The sequence below is a fragment of the Palaemon carinicauda genome, chromosome 4, assembly GCF_036898095.1.
Source record: "Palaemon carinicauda isolate YSFRI2023 chromosome 4, ASM3689809v2, whole genome shotgun sequence".
Lineage (NCBI taxonomy): Eukaryota > Metazoa > Arthropoda > Malacostraca > Decapoda > Palaemonidae > Palaemon > Palaemon carinicauda.
In genome coordinates, this window is record NC_090728.1 from 49,921,369 (window position 1) to 49,939,149 (window position 17,781).

A 17,781-nucleotide genomic window follows, 5' to 3' on the forward strand; every position below is an offset into this window, starting at 1 on the left:
GTTAGCAGCTCTTCCAGGAGAAGGGCACTCCAAAATCAAATCATTGTTCTCTGGTCTTGGGTAGTGCCATAGCCTCTGTACCATGGTCTTCCACTGTCTTGGGTTAGAGTTCTCTTGCTTGAGGGTACACTCGGGAACACTATTCTATCTTATTTCTCTTCCTATTGTTTTGTTAAAGTTTGTATAGTTTTGTATGGGAAATATTTGATTTGGTGTTGTTGATGCTCTTAAAACATTTTATTTTTCATTGTTTCCTTTCCTCACTGGGCTATTTTCCCTGTTGGAGCCCCTGGGTTATAGCATCCTGCTTTTCCGACTGGGGTTTTAGCTTGGCAAGTAATAATGATAACAAGTAATAATGATAGTGATAATTTCAGTAACTTCATCGGAAGAGTGTTATATTTTCTGATTACCTGAATATTTAATCAATTATCTCCATACGATTATTATGACCTCTAATGTCATATATATATATATATATATATATATATATATATATATATATATATATATATATATATATATATATATATATATATATATATATATATATATATATATATCACCCACGAAAGGCATTTAATACCGAATTCTATCTTGGGAATATATATCCACTTGGAATTCATTTTATGGTAACAGCTTCTGGCCGGGTGGGGATTCGAACCACCACCTGTACGACTGGAAACCATGCTGGCAGGGACCCTATCGACTTGATAGCTCAGTCGATAGGGTCCCTGCCAGCATGGTTTCCAGCCGTACAGGTGGGGGTTCGAATCCCCACCCGGCCAGAAGCTGTTACCATAAAATTAATTCCAAGTGGATATATATTCCCAAGATAGAATTCGGTATTAAATGCCTTTCGTGGGTGATATTTACATTAATTAAAATCACGTGTGCTTGTGATATATGTTCATATATATATATATATATATATATATATATATATATATATATATATATATATATATATATATATATATATATATATATATATATATATAGTTTTGTCATTCTCATGATTTCATTTTTATATAACAATTTACTCTTCTGTTTTATTCAACTATGTGTATTATAAAGCTATGAACTAGCCGTTGTTGTATTATGTAATCTTAGATATTTGTTTATTTATTGTATGCATTTTTATCCCATCTTTTTATAGATCTCTCGTATAAGAAGTGAACGAGGCTCGGTGCTCCTAATGTCACTTTAGCTAGCCTTATGACAGCCGGCCCAATTTCAAGACTGATAGTTGCGTGCTCTGAATAAACTACCCTATATTGATGATATCAGTCAATACTTTTCTTTCATAACACCAAAAGTAAAGACTTATATTATTATTATTATTATTATTGTTATTATTATTATTATTATTATTATTATTATTATTATTATTATTATTATTATTATTATTATTATTTATTGCTAAGCTACAACCTTAGTTGGAAAAGCAGAATGTTATAAGCACAGGGACTCCAACAGGGAAAGTAGCCCAGAAAGGCATGGAAATAAGGAAAAATGAAATATAAGAACAGTAACATCAGAATAAATATCTCCTACATAAACTATAAAAACTTTAACAAAACAAGAGGAAGAGAAGTTAGACAGAATAGTGTGCCCGAGTGCACTGTCAAGCAAGAGAACTATTAACAGTTACTTGTAAATAGCTGTTCCCTGCTGTATGGACCATTATATTGTCTATTTCTATATTCTGACTAACAGTATTGTGTCTACTGAACATAATTTCGGGGAATTTTGGGGCCAAATATTGTGCCTTGCTTTACCGTTCCTCCCAGCTCTACAGTATTTCATGTTTTACCCGATGTAATGTCCACCACCGCCCTTCCTATCTTATCTATTTCATGTAATCATTGACACCTCTTTAATGGCTTTTTGATGCACCGCCAGATGTGCAGTGACTTCGTCATAAGTTTTCCCTTATCTCGTTGTTTGTTTGTTTGTTTGCACGTGAACAGCCATGCTACAAAAAGCGCTGTGTAAGCCAACAGTAGACCGAACCTACCGCTCCCCAACCCAGTGATCCCCAGCAAACTTAAGAATAGAAATAAAAATGTATTGACGTTCACTTGGAAGACTCGTTTGCACGTGTAGGCTATTATTGCTAGTTCTTCTGCTAGCTGGGATGAAAACTGAATTTTCTATAATTCTGGATTTGTAAATGTTTTGCTTAGTCTATCAGTGAGGACAATTCACTCCCTGATATTATCAAAGTTTGTATTTTGCTGCCTTGATCCATTCCTAGGTCACCATCACTTTATTATACTTGTGCTTTATTCTTCTTCTTTTTATGAATATGAATTATAACATATTCAGTTTATTACACACTTAACCCTTTGAATAATAATAATAATAATAATAATAATAATAATAATAATAATAATAATAATAATAAATATTCTTAGGCTAATAATATATGATAAGCTTCGCACAAAGCTTTAGCTGTGTAAAGGAAGCTTTACATGTTAACACAAGCACAAGCTGCATTAGCAGGGATGAGACCCTGGGAACTAGTCATCACTTTCTCTCGTTGCATTTTTCTTTGATAGTTCAGTGTCGCAACAGTTGTGAGAAGACTCATAGTTTTCCTTGGCCGGGTTTCAAGAGGAAACAAAAATTCGTGGAATTATCAACTGTGTGTGGCTCATTTACTAATCTACGTACACACACGTGCAGATTATATGCATAAATAGGCCTACACACAGCGTATAGCTGTTAAGTAAATGGTTTTTGATTGAATTCTCTTAAGAAGAAAAGCAAAAGGATATCAGCTAAATAAGGACAGTATTGCAAACATAGATTGAAAAAGACAGCATGAAATTTTACTGGTGTTCGAACAACGAGAAAAGTAGGTCTAAATGCATAAATAGGCCTACACACAGCGTATAGCTATCAACGAAATGGCTTTTGATTGAATTCTCTTAAGAAGAAAAACAAAAGATCAGCTAAACAAGGACAATATTACAAACATAGATTGATAAAGACATGAAATCTTACTGGTGTTCGAACGAGAAAAGTAGGTCTACATCAACGCCAAAATTTGAACGCCTAAAATTTTGATGAAATTGGGAAGATTCAATTTCATCATCAACAATCAACTGAAATAGGTAAAAGATTAAATGTATAATTTTCTGGAACTGTGTTTTGGAAATCTCTAAATGCTTCTTTTCAGACAGATGATGTATGACAGAAAGACAAAATTTGAGAGAGAGAGAGAGAGAGAGAGAGAGAGAGAGAGAGAGAGAGAGAGAGAGAGATTTTAATCAATTTATTGCGCCCATTGGCGTCAGATATTTGAGTAGGCTACATGAGAGAGAGAGAGAGAGAGAGAGAGAGAGAGAGAGAGAGAGAGAGAGAGAGAGAGAGAGAGAGAGAGAGAGAGGGTCCTTTGATAAAGGCCACTATTTCAATATGATCTGTGATACAACATGTGCAAACTTTATCTAAGATCTAGGTCATGGAGTCGAGGTAAATGAGGGAATTTAAGAAAAAACAAACACAACATAACTCTAAAGAATCTTCCTGGTTCGTTCCTTGTATAACCAAAAGAGACTAGACTAAGCTATTGAAGGCAGAGGTTTTTTATTTTTTTTTTTAACAAAATGGTTGTTTAGAGTACAATTAACGTACGAAATTAGTGAAGCATAAAAGTAATGGCCGTTGGTAGTTTAATGGTTCAAGATACCCATTAGCAGCTTAAATATATTTGGACGAGAGCCGAAAGAATTCCATGCCATATTCCATAAATTTTATTATTATTATTATTATTATTATTATTATTATTATTATTATTATTATTATTATTATTATTACTGTAAGTTGACCTATAACCCAAGTATTAGAATCAGAACGCTGTAATTAACAAAAAAAAAAAAAAAAAAAAAAAAAAGAAAAAAAAAAAAAAAAAAAACTATACCAATTAGGAAAGCACGCCAGAAAGAAAAAACTACAGATTAATTAAAATAAGTAAAAAAAAGGAAAATTTACAAGTTAATACCATTAATTAGGACATCTTGAAAATGAAGACTAAATGTCAAAGTAAATAAAAAAGATAGGGAAAAAACAACTTCTTGACAAACCAGTACATCCTTTACCACTTTATTATGAATATCCTACAAACCATTTAGAAAACCAGATACAGAATATTTGACATTACTTTACTTTAAAGGGCTGTTTTCCTGGTCCTATCACACAGTGGAACCCTGCGCCCTACGGAACCTACAAAATCTGTCTATACATCCCTAGGTATTTAGAGTACCACGCACAGCATTTCGTGTTAATTTTCAAATGCACATTATCGAAACATTTAAAAAAATAGAAAGTCCCCACACTACACTCGAAACATTAATATTTATGACTAAATGTTTTCGGAAACATTTATCCAGTTTTGCTCAGATGATAAAAACGTTTTGCGCAGCTCTCTATTATCTTAAAAGTATTACCATACCAAATTTATGACGTTGATTTGAAACATTCTTACGAAAATAACCGAGGCTTGTATGTTCAATTTCATGAAAAATATCGACATAGGCGCTTTTGAATATGTAAAAATTATTATATATGACTTAAAAGTCAACGTAAGTAATACTTCTTTATTTTGACAAGGGACTTGTCGTTTCATTCCTGTGCCTTGGGATTAGCTCGGAAGTGTCAAATACAACCAAGGAAGCGTTTACTTTACCAAAATATACATATATGATATAAAATAGTATATGAAAATAATAGAAAATTAAGATATTATGTACAATTATTTAGATAATTATTTCCATAAAATATATTTATAATAAAATAAGATATTTCTTGTATCTATTACCTATAAAAATGAACTATTTAGGAATATTATATTCTAATTATTAAGAAACGGTTCTAATTGGGCGTTTGCATCCCGAAGTTATCCCATGTGACAGAACAACCCGAGAATTCCGTAGCATCTGGTAACATTGAGTCATTGAAAACTAAAGGTATATTACCTTACTTTAAATCTGTATAATACTTCTCTCACCTTAATTACTCAGGAAAGGTAGTGACACGGTGCGAGTGTGATCCTAGAAGGAAATTTAAATCACCACAAACCCAATATTAAGCTTCGAAGAGCGTGTTAGAAGGTTTGTTTACAAATTATTGACAGGTGGAAATTGCGTAGGCGTAACAGCTGGCAGGAGACAGTTGTCGCATCTCTCGTATGAGGTATTTTGGTAAAGTTTGATACTCCCTAGGTTACATTGCCCTGTAATACAATACAATAATACCGGTATTTTAAAGGTTAAAGGTGCTCACCAGAACGTCAGCCGGGCAAGCTCAACCCAACCCCCCCTGCCTTGCCATGGCAGTGGTCTCCCCAGTAAACAGCTTAAACTCACAGTCCAGGGTTGGGATCGATCTGCTGCCATGCGAATGCTTGGCAAACTCTACCACAGCAGTGGCCTCCCCAGTAAACAGCTTGAACTCACAGTCCTGGGCAGGGATCGATCTGCTGCTATGCGAATGCTAGGCAAACTCGTTACCACTGTACTAGCCAGGAGGCTATTGTGTAGGAATTATTGCCACTCGAGTCATGGTACACTTAGAGTATGTGCCACTTTGGTCTTTTCATTATACCTAGACTGTCTTATTTGCAATTTATTTCTACCGTAGTTTAGGATAAGACTTACCCTAAAACCATAGTAGACCAGGCTAGAGAGGTTACTCCTATGAAGGCTTGGGGTGTATGTATGATAGCGGACACCTATATGTATGATGACATTTGGCGAAGAATAGGTAGTGTAAGGGGGGTTGCACCCCCCCCCACCATTAGTTAAGTATGTAAGGACAAGGCCTGTAGGTTAGGTTAGGGGGGGAGTTTACGTTTTTAAAGTATGCTGAAGGAACTGGCCGGTAATATACAAAGGCTCCCAAGGCTTTTCTATGGTGGTGAAATAATCTCTCTTAAGTTTATGGTTAAGTAGCTTAGTGGAGAATAGTGTTTAATAAATTCAAGCTGTCTTAAGCTTTACCTATGTATGTTATACGCTATCAGCCGATCTGAGCTATCGGTCGATCCCGCTGCGCCATCTATTGTTAATGCATACATCAATATATAGCGAAACCATCGATGGTTGCGCTGCGCGTTCGAGGGATACATTGACGGTGATATTGCTATATCAAGCAACCTAAGTAAATTATTTTGTATATTGTTGACAAGAACAATATAATGTATTTTGTTTTATGTATTGTGTAATATTTTGTAGGCCTACTTTGTAGAATAAACTCATTGAAATTGTATTATTGGTTCTGAGCAGTTCATGAATAAGATCATGAATTCGTCAGTTGAGATGGACGAGGATTTAGTTGGAAGGAAAGATAGTCACTAATTACTGAGGATCTAATTGAACTGAAGTACGATCGCTCATTACGTGAGCATTTCAGAAAATGTGTTGATCAGGTGTCACTTACTGCTCGTGTCCTGTTCTTCTCAAATAAGAAATGGACATTTACTGTTACTGCCGTTGACCGGATGACGGAAACTTGATGGTAGAATGCGAGGGCTGCAAACGATGGTACCGCTTGACGTGTGTATAAATTCATTAAATTGTGCTACTAAATGAAAAAAAAAATGTGAATCGTGCATTTAACTTGAAATATGTATTTTCTTTTTGGATGGTGAGGCATATTTTGTGTACCTAAATAAATAAATGTACTCTTGTGAATTTTAATTTAAGTCTCTGGTTGATTTGATGAAAGTAGCCTACAGTATACCTTTTTAATGGCGAGTCATCATGTAAATAAGTGAATATATTAATAAAGTTCACAGTTTTTAGTTGATCTTAATGTTAATTTCTTCTTAAATCTTTTGGACAACCATAAACCACGTAGATTCTAAGTCCAAATCAATCGATAGCGCTGCGCAATCGACCGATTGCTCGGCAGCAAGCCCGACCTGAATGTGCACCCTCAACCATATCCATGTCCATTGATCGCGCCGCGCAATCTACCGATTGCTGTGCTATTATTATTATTATTATTATTATTATTATTATTATATGCTAAGCTACAACCCTAGTTGGAAAAGCAGGATGCTATAAGCCCAGGGGCCCCAACAGGGAAAATAGCCCCGTGAGGAAAGGAAATAAGGAAATAAGGAAAAATAAAATATTTTAGGAATAGTAACATTATTAAAATAAATTTTTCAATATTTAACTTAGCCGGTGATTATATAAGCTGCAACTCTGTTGCTCGACAGAAAACTCTACGTTAAAAATCCGCCAGCGATCGCTATGCAGGTAGGGGGTGTACTTCAACAGCGCCATCTGTCGTGCAGGTACTCAGTACTCAATGTAAACAAAGAACTCAATTTTCTCTCTGTCGGGCTACCGGCAAGACCTACTAATTCGCTGTTGCTAACTGGATTTGTTTTCACAACTATTTGGTGAAGTACACTATTCTAGTTTTGAGCTTTCGCTATGCAGGTGTTTTATCTTCATCTCAAAACTTGAACTCGTTTTGGATAGATTTAATTATGGTGACAAAGAGAGTATGGACTTTCTTTCACTTTTAAATGGCCGACCCTTCCCTTAGACGGAAGTGTGTTTAGGCTTTTAGTAATTATCTTATCACGTTATAGATTTTCCTCGATATATATCTCTCCGCCTTTATTAGGCCTCTTCGATTAACTTTCTTTTTTCAATATTAATCTTACCCGATAATCATGTAGCTGTCAACTCCGTTGCCCGACAGAATTCTACGGAAGGGATACGCCAGCGATCACTATACAAGAAGGGGGTGTACTCACCAGCGCCACCTGTGGCCAGGTACTGCAGTACTTCTCGTTGACACCACCTCAATTTTTCCTCTGTCGTGCTTCCGGCAAGACCTACATGGATACGCTTATAATTTTGGAGTCTTGTTCACGGTTTTTGGTGAAGTATTGCTCTAAGATTTCAGCTTTCGCTATACAGGAAACTTGTCTCTTAGCTTAGATAGCTTTTAGATTGATTTGATTAATGGTTAACGAATATTTTGCTTTAATTGGAATCCCCCTTGACTGTTCTTTGATTCAAGATGTCCGACCTTTCTCAAGCTCCTCCCCAAAGACGATGTAGGACTTGTATTAGGCGTATTCCGAAGGCCTCGGTTGATCCTCACACCGTTTGTTCCGACTGTAGGGGAAAATCCTGTCAGTTGGAAGATCGATGTGAGGAATGCGCCGGACTTTCGGAACTTGAATTTGTTCGATTCCTCAAGTATACCACTAAGTTAGAGAGAGAGAGAGTTAGGAGGAGTTCGGCTCGCTCTTCGCTTTATTCCTCACCCCATGATCCTCAACCTTTTCCTCCCCCTGTAGTGGCTACCCCCGATCCTACTATTTGTGCTCAGCCTGATATGTCTGATGTTTTACGTGCCATTCAGGCTTTAGGTGATAAAGGGGAGTCGGTAGTGAGTGACCACAAGTTCCTCTTGGCAGACGTCAAGGAACTTAAAGTGAAAAGTGCAGTGGGAAGTGGTAGTGCCAGTGCTGTGCCGAGTGCTAGTGTCAGTGTCAGTGTTGTGCGTGAGGGTACTTCTGTGCGTGCCAGTCGTCCTCCCAGTCCGGGACCTCTTGCAAGCTCCCAAGCCCAGGGGAGAAGCAATGTCGAAGGGCAAAAGGGTTCGGCAGGCCTTGATCGGCGCACAGCAGTATCCTCGGTGGTTGCGGGCGTATCTTCCAGAGATCGTCACTTCCACTCTCAGACGATTGAGCCCTTATTTTACTCGTCTGCAGAAGAATTTTCGGGGAGAAAACGCTGGACTCAGGTCTCAAGACCTCTTAAGCGTAAAGTCCAGACCGCACGAGTTCTACAGCCCGGATGTAGTCATTGGGCTAGCTCTGACTCGCCGCAGTCATCAGGTGACTGCACGCCTCCTAAGAGAGGTAAGGCGATGCCTCAACAGACCTCAACTTCTGTTAAGGCTCTGCCTCAACAGACCTCAACGTCTGTTGATCCCAAGATGGCTTTGCTGCAGTCTATGCAGTCGCAGCTTGCGGTATTGATGCGTGAGTTTCAGGCAGAGAAGGTTACACCTCCTCCTGCGAGCGCTCCTCCTCCTCTACGCAGTCCAGTCTGCCAGACGTACGAAGTTGAGGTTCCTCAAGCTACCTCCATGCGTGAGCTACCGCGTTGGGAGTTGCCAGATACCAGCGTTGTGCAGCAACCTCCACCTTCCTTAAGGCAGGAACCTCTTACCACGCAGCAACCTCCTCAACAATGGGGACAGGAGTCTTATGCCTTACAACCTCCTCTACCTTTGAGGCAAGAGTTTCTTGCAGTAAGACCATCCTCGAGGCAGCAACCTCTTGAGGTATGACAACCTCTGCCATCCTTGAGGCAGCCACCTCAGCTCTCGCAGCTGGTACCTCCACTTTCCTCGAGGCGAGAACCTCAACTCTCGAGGCAAGCACCTCAAGAACCTCAACTCGTGAGACAGGTGCCTCTTTCTGCGCAGCCGCCACCTCAACTCTCGCAGCACCCACCTCAAGAACCTCAACTCGTGAGACAGGAACCTCTTACTGCGCAGCCACCTCAACCCTTGAAGCAAGCGCAGCTCTTGAGACATGAACCTCATGCAATGAGTCAGCCACCTCAACGCATGCATCTACCTCTTTCTCCTCAGCTTGAGCAGTCTTTGCAGCCTGAACCTCAGGTTTTACTACAGTCGCCTCTCACCACGCTTGCTCCCCAGACTCCCGCAGAGCCTCCTTCTTCCCAGCCTCATGACTTTGTCATTACCAGCCCTCATCCTCTTCAACAGAGACTTGAGGATGAATCCACAAGTGTTTATGCACCCGCTTGTCAGGATTCTGCCGTTCAGCATACCGCTGTAACTTTACCTCTCGCTTCTCAACCCTCAGGTGATGAGGTTTCTGAGGAGGAAGCTGCGCACCTAGATGATCCCTCTTCTGACGTGGAGGAACCCAAGTCGTTACCACCTTCCATTGACTTTCGCAAGGTCCTGGCTCTTTTCAGAGAAGTTTACCCGGATCACTTTGTTTCTGCTACCCCTCGCTCTCCTCCATCAGAGTTTTCTCTAGGCATGCAACCTGTTAAGTCTGCCTACACTAAGCTCGTCTTCGCTAGATCTTCCACCTACTAAGCTGACTTCTAAGGCGGGCGTATGGTATGCCACAGGAGAGGAACCAGGCTTGGGAATCCCTGCCTCTGCCCAGGCTGACTTCTCAAGTTTGGTTGACTCTCCACGAAGGTCGGCTATGAGGCGCTCTAAGGTCTGCTGGACCTTTTCTGACTTAGACCACTTCTTAAAGGGAGTCTTTCGCGCCTTTGAGATTTTTAATTTTCTCGACTGGTGCCTGGGGGCCTTGAGCAAGAAGACTGCCCCATCTGACAAGGACTCGGCCATGCTTATAATGTCCTGTATGGATAAAGCAATTCGCGATGGTTCCGGCGAACTTGCCTCCATGTTTGTTTCGGGAGTACTCAAGAAAAGGGAACAACTTTGCTCCTTCCTTTCCACTGGTATCACCTCTTGTCAAAGGTCTCAGTTACTTTTTGCTCCGCTTTCTAAGTTCCTGTTTCCTGAGGACCTTATCAAGGAATTGTCTGCAGCTCTTATTCAGAAGGACACTCATGACCTTGTGGCCTCTTCAGCACGTAAGGCTAAGGTTGCTCCTTCGGTTCCTAGAACTTACCGCACCCCAGTGGCCGATACTCCTGCTACAAGATTTATTCCGCCCTTTCGTGGCAGAGCCCCCAGCCGAGGAAGTACCCGTCCAGACGGTTTCAGGGGCAGGTCCAAGAAAGGTTCCAAGCCTTCGAAAGGCAAACATTGACTCTCCTCCTCTCCAGACAGCAGTAGGAGCCAGACTCAAGATCTTCTGGCAAGCTTGGGAAAGAAGAGGTGCAGACGCCCAGTCTGTCAAGTGGCTAAGGGAGGGTTACAGGATACCATTCTGCCGCAATCCCCCTCTGACCACTTCTCCCATCAACCTCTCTCCCAACTACAAGGAAAAGGACAAGAGGCTAGCGTTACACCAAGAGGTGTCGCTCCTGTTACAGAAGAAGGCAGTGGTCATAGTCCGGGACCATCAATCCCCGGGCTTCTACAACCGTCTCTTTCTGGTGGCCAAGAAGACAGGAGGTTGGAGACCGGTGCTGGACGTCAGTGCGCTCAATGCTTATGTCACCAAGCAGACGTTCACTATGGAGACGACGAAGTCGGTCCTAGCAGCGGTCAGGCAGGAGGACTGGATGGTCTCGTTGGATCTGAAAGACGCTTACTTTCACGTTCCTATTCATCCAGACTCCCAACCTTTCCTGAGATTCGTTTTTGGAAAGGTTGTGTACCAATTCCAAGCCCTGTGTTTTGGCCTAAGCATGGCGCCTATGGTGTTTACGCGACTGATGAGGAATATTGCCAAATTCCTCCACTTGGCGGACATCAGAGCCTCCCTTTATTTAGACGACTGGCTGTTAAGAGCCCCCACAAGTCGTCGCTGTCTGGAGAGTCTCAACTGGACTTTGGACTTGATCAAGGAACTGGGTCTTTTGGTCAACTTAGAAAAGTCCCAGCTTATTCCTTCCCAAACCATCGTTTACCTGGGAATGGAGATTCGGAGTCAAGCTTTTCGGGCTTTTCCGTCGGCCCCAAGAATCAGCCAAGCCCTAGAGTGCATTCTGAGCATGCTGAAGAGGAACAGATGCTCGGTGAGACAGTGGATGAGTCTAACAGGGACCCTGTCATCGTTAGCCCTGTTCACCGAGTTAGGGAGACTCAACCTCCGCCCCCTTCAATTCCATCTAGCAGCTCACTGGGACAAGAATATGACGCTCGAAGCGGTCTCTATTCCTATTACCAAAGAGATGAAGACTACTCTCATGTGGTGGAAGACCAACATCCTTCTCAAGGAGGGTCTATCGTTAGCGGTTCAGACCCCCAATCTTCATCTCTATTCGGACGCATCAGACTCGGGCTGGGGCGCGACCTTGGACGGACAGGAATGCTCGGGAACATGGAACAAGGAACAGGAAACGCTTCACATCAACTGCAAGGAGTTGCTGGCAGTTCATCTGGCTTTAATGAACTTCAAGTCCCTCCTGCTAAACAAGGTGGTGGAGGTGAACTCCGACAACACCACAGCCTTGGCATACATCTCCAAGCAGGGAGGGACCCATTCGAGGAAGCTGTACGAGATAGCAAGGGACCTCCTCATTTGGTCAAGAAGTCTAAACCTCTCACTGGTAACGAGGTTCATTCAGGGCAATATGAACGTCTCAGCAGATCGCCTCAGCAGGAAAGATCAAGTCATCCCCACGGAATGGACCCTTCACAAGAGCGTGTGCAACAGACTTTGGACCTTGTGGGGTCAGCCAACGATAGATCTGTTCGCCACCTCCATGACCAAGAGGCTCCCTTTGTACTGTTCCCCAGTTCCAGACCCAGCAGCAGTTCACGTGGATGCTTTTCTGCTGGATTGGTCCCATCTCGAGCTATATGCATTCCCGCCGTTCAAGATCATCAACAGAGTCATTCAGAAGTTCGTCTCTCACGAAGGGACACGGCTGACGCTGGTTGCTCCCCTTTGGCCTGCAAGAGAATGGTTCACAGAGGTACTACAATGGCTGGTCGACGTTCCCAGGACTCTCCCTCTAAGAGTGGACCTTCTACGTCAACCTCACGTAAAGAAGGTACACCCAAACCTCCACGCTCTTCGTCTGACTGCCTTCAGACTGTCGAAAGACTCGCTAGAGCTAGAGGCTTTTCGAAGGAGGCAGCCAGAGCGATTGCCAGAGCAAGGAGGATATCCACTCGTAGAGTCTATCAATCCAAGTGGGAAGTCTTCCGAAGCTGGTGCAGAGCCAATGCAGTTTCCTCTACCAATACCTCTGTAACCCAAGTTGCTGACTTCCTGTTACATCTTAGGAATGTTAGATCTCTTTCGGCTCCTACGATCAAAGGGTACAGAAGTATGTTGGCTTCAGTTCTCCGCCACAGAGGTTTGGATCTTTCCTCCAACAAGGATCTACAAGACATCCTTAAATCTTTCGAGACTTCTAAAGAACGTCGATTGTCCACTCCAGGCTGGAATCTAGACGTAGTCTTAAGGTTCCTTATGTCTCCTAGGTTTGAACCTCTCCAGTCAGCTTCTTTCAAAGACCTTACTCTCAAAACTCTTTTCCTCGTCTGCCTTGCAACAGCCAAAAGAGTTAGTGAGGTTCACGCCTTCAGCAGGAACATAGGATTCACATCCGAATCAGCAACATGTTCCTTACAGCTCGGATTTTTAGCAAAAAATGAACTTCCTTCACGTCCTTGGCCTAGATCATTCGAAATTCCTAGCCTTTCCAACATGGTGGGTAACGAGCTAGAGAGAGTTCTTTGCCCTGTCAGAGCTCTAAAATACTATCTTAAAAGGTCAAAACCTATACGAGGACAATCAGAGGCCTTATGGTGTGCCATCAAGAAACCTTCGATGCCTATGTCCAAAAACGCAGTTTCGTATTTTATAAGGCTTCTGATTAGAGAAGCTCATTCTCACATGAAGGATGAAGACCTTGCTTTGCTGAAGGTAAGGACCCACGAAGTGAGAGCTGTAGCCACTTCGATGGCCTTTAAACAGAACCGTTCTCTGCAGAGTATTATGGATGCAACTTTTTGGAGGAGCAAGTCAGTGTTTGCATCATTTTATCTCAAAGATGTCCAGTCTCTTTACGAGAACTGCTACACCCTGGGACCATTCGTAGCAGCGAGTGCAGTAGTAGGTGAGGGCTCAGCCACTACATTCCCTTAATCCCATAACCTTTTTTAACCTTTCTCTTGAATGCTTTTATTGTTGTTTTTTGGGTTGTTACGGTAGGCTAGAAGCCTTCCGCATCCTAGTTGATTTGGCGGGTGGTCAATTCGTTCTTGAGAAGCGCCTAGGTTAGAGGTTGTGTAGAGGTCCTTTAGTATGGGTTGCAGCCCTTTATACTTCAGCACCTTAGGGTTGTTCAGCCTCCTAAGAGGAACGCTGCGCTCAGTAAGGAAGACGAACTTATTAAAGGCAGAGTAATGGTTCAAGTCGACTTCCTTACCAGGTACTTATAATTTCATTGTTATTTTGAATAACTGATAATATGAAATACGGGATACTTAGCTTCTTGATATACATGTACACTGGTTTTCACCCACCTCCCTGGGTGTGAATCAGCTACATGATTATCGGGTAAGATTAATATTGAAAAATGTTATTTTCATTAGTAAAATAAATTTTTGAATATACTTACCCGATAATCATGATTTAATTGACCCACCCTTCCTCCCCATAGAGAACCAGTGGACCGAGGAAAAATTGAGGTGGTGTCAACAAGAAGTACTGCAGTACCTGGCCACAGGTGGCGCTGGTGAGTACACCCCCTTCTTGTATAGTGATCGCTGGCGTATCCCTTCCGTAGAATTCTGTCGGGCAACGGAGTTGACAGCTACATGATTATCGGGTAAGTATATTCAAAAATTTATTTTACTAATGAAAATAACATTTTTTTTATAAACATATAAAATACTGTAAATTTTAATGCTTTGTTTATATAGACCTTTCCTGAGAGTAGGCGGTCCTAACTTGGAAACCGAAGTTAATCAACATTGAGCCCTTTATATCGTCTTTAGCTTTTAAAGGATTTAAAACTTTTTAAATGTAATATTTTATGAAAGAATTTCTTTGATAGTCTTCGTACTGTTTTCAAAGATGAACTAACGTTTAGTTTTTTATGCTACGCAGTTGTTGACGTTCAGGACGTTCAACATGCGCTCTATCGTTACGATAGAGAGAGAGTGTATCACGGTTTCACTTTGCAGTAAGAGTAAATCGATTCTGACGTTTTGTTCATTCTTTCTTAGCTTAAATGTTTTAAATTCTAATTTAAAGGAACTTTTTATTTGGAAAACCTTTCAGTTTTTTCCTTTAGTCAAATAACATGTTTTTTTGACGATATATAATTGGGCTCTTCTCTTAGGTGCGAAATCAAGAGAGAAAGAGAGAGAGAGATAGAGACGGAGGGAGAGAGAGGAGAGAAAACGTTCCGTTCAAGCGGGTAACGTTGTTCTCGTGTTACTCTTGTCCCTAGTCTCTGTACGGGGAGGAAGGATAAAACGTTTTTAGGTTTTTATTCTCGTCCCCAGGCTATGTGCGGTGAGAGATTGAAAACGTAGTTATATGAACTAGAGTTCAGTCTTTCCCAGCCACTGATTTTTCTTTTTATCTTAAAATATGTTTTCTGTTTTTTGCTGGTATTATGAGCTTGCATTATACGACTAATTTCGCAATTACTACCTTTTAATGAAGGGTAGAATTGCGTGTTTCAGGTAGAAATAAGTGCAAAACAGAAAATCGAAGTGATAAAGTGATATGCGCAAAGTGTTACAGTGTTGCGTCCGAGGCGCAAAGTGTTACAGTGTTGCGTCCGAGGGTTCGTCTGTTCGTGCCTGTCGTTCACCTAGTCCGGGACCTCTTGCAAGCTCCCAAGCCCAGGGGAGAAGTAATGTCAAACGACTTATGGGTTCGAGAGGCCTTGACCAACGAACAGACGTTTTCCCTCTATGGTATCGGGTGTTTCTTACCAAGATCTCCCCTACCATAAGACGAGAGAGACGTTGTTTCTCCTCGCCATCCGTAGGCTTTTCGCATAAGAAACCTGTCACAAGGTTTCGAAGCCCTTAAGCGAAAGTCAGTCCTTTCAGGACAGGTCCAGCGTCCTGGTTACAGCCATTAGGACAGCTCTGACCCTATGCAGTCATCGGATAACTGCTCGCCGCCTAACAAAAGCGTAACACAGACTCCGAAGGTCTTTTTTTGTAGGCAAAATGTTGCGGTCACAGACGTTACCCTCGTCTATTACCACAACCATTTCCGTTGATCCTTAAGGGGTTGTATGGCAAACATGCAGTATATGCTTGCCTCCCTTATGGAAGACTATTCTGCCGATTAGTCCGTTGAGTCTAGCCGTTTATCTCATCGATATCCTGGCTTTCAGCCAACCTAACGTTCCTTTGTGCTTACTGTTGACGTTGGCGTAGCTTAGTCACGTCAGTCAGGTTGTTTAGAACCACACTCGATGCGGTCTCGTGTGGTTTTTCAGCCGCATTTGGACGTTAGGCCACTTGCTGAGTCTCCTGTTGACGTTCAAGACGTTCACTAACAATCGGAGTTGACTTGTTTTGACGCTGTGCGTCAACCTCCGCATTCTAGAGTTGTTTTGACTGCTCAGTCTAGGCAGTCAAAGCAGTCTCGAGTGGACGCTGTGCGTCCTCACGCACCTGTTGTGGTTGACAGTTCAGTTGTTGACAGTTCACAGACTGTCAAGCAGTTACATGACGTTGCGTTCTGGTCCGCTACTAATGCACCAGTGAGAGACTCAGCTTTTATCGGACAAGGTTCCTGTAGATGAGGAAGTTGCTGTTCTCCCTCCTACTGATATTCCCTTGAGGACTCTGTCAGATGGAGAGGAGCCTTAAGCTGCTTAGCCTCCTATGGACTTTAATTAAATCATGATGATTTTTTTTTTTAAGGATCTTCGTCCGGATCTTGTAACTGCTGCTCCTCGTTCGCCTAAACGGCAGAGCTTACACTAGGCCTAGCTACTTCGAAGCCGTTGTTTTTAAGCTAGTGCTCTCTCGCTCTCCTAGAGAGCGTTACGTTGGCTAGGCGACTGGTTTTTCACCAGGAGGAGTTTGGGGGATACAGCCTTTGCTTTCCCTTCTTTTAAACTGGTTTATAGAGCGAGAGTCTGATATGACACGAGAGAAGTTCTCGGCTTGGGAGTTCATGCCTCTGCCCAGATAGACTTCTCAATTCTGGTAGACTCTCCCTGGCGCCTAGCCAGGAGACGCTCCAAGTTTTTTACAGGTCAACTTCTCAGGGATGGTAAACGGTTCCGCCTCAGTCGCTAACCCCGTCTGTTGCCACACCTGCTCCCGTAGACCCTAAATGGGCTTTGCTGCAAGACATGCAGTCCAAGCTTGCGTCCTTGATAGAGGACTTAAATGCGGAGAAGAACCTTCTGGCCAACAACCTTCCAACCGGTCGGTTGTGCGCCCTGTTGACGCTGAGGTAACCTACTCGCGTCTGCCAGTTGAGGTGGTTCCTCCACCGATGCGACCCAGTGTGGGTTGCCAGCCGCACGTTGACGTTAAGCGACGCTCGGAGGTGGTTGTTGACGTTCAGGACGTTCAACAACCAGCAGAGGTGACTTGTTGTGACGCAGTGCGTCAACCTCGGCAACCCGGTAGGGTGTTGACTGCACAACCCAGACGGTCTAGACAGTTTCGGGTTGACGCTGTGCTTCCTCGCGCACCCATGGTTGTTGACAGTTCACAGACTGTGCAGCAGTTCCATGATATTGCGTCCGGCTCCGTCACGCATCCACCAGTGCGACCGGATTCAGCGAGCCAGACGTTGCCCACTCCGTTGCCGTTTCCTCATCAGTTTCGGATGAGGAACCCTCTGATGAGGACGTTGCTGAACAACAAGACGATCAGCCCCCAGCCCTGCTATCCATCCAGAAGATGCTGAAGAAGGAACGCTGCTCAGTCAGGCTGTGGATGAGTCTGGTAGGGACGCTGTCATCCGTGGATCAATTTGTGTCACTAGGAAGACTACACCTCCGTCCTCTTCTATACCATCTAGCTTTTCACTGGAAAAAGGACAAGACGCTAGAAGCGGTCTCGATCCCGGTTTCCGAAAAGATAAAGTCTTGTCTGACTTGGTGAAAGGACAATATCAACCTAAGAGAGGGTCTTCCCCTGACTGTTCAGACTCCCAAC

The 17,781-nt window shown here is 42.6% G+C and overlaps 1 protein-coding gene across 11 annotated transcripts in view; it reads left to right on the forward strand.

The window, feature by feature from the left end:
- The first annotated feature begins 4,901 nt into the window (after positions 1–4,901).
- LOC137639937 (uncharacterized) overlaps positions 4,902–17,781 on the forward strand; it is a 94,313-nt gene continuing 81,433 nt past the window's right edge. For 3 of the 11 annotated variants that reach the window (XM_068372233.1, XM_068372237.1, XM_068372238.1), the window contains exon 1: positions 4,985–5,120. The gene's annotated coding sequence lies outside the window, so the exon portion shown is untranslated. The other 8 variants (XM_068372239.1, XM_068372242.1, XM_068372236.1 and 5 more) reach the window with 8 other exon arrangements.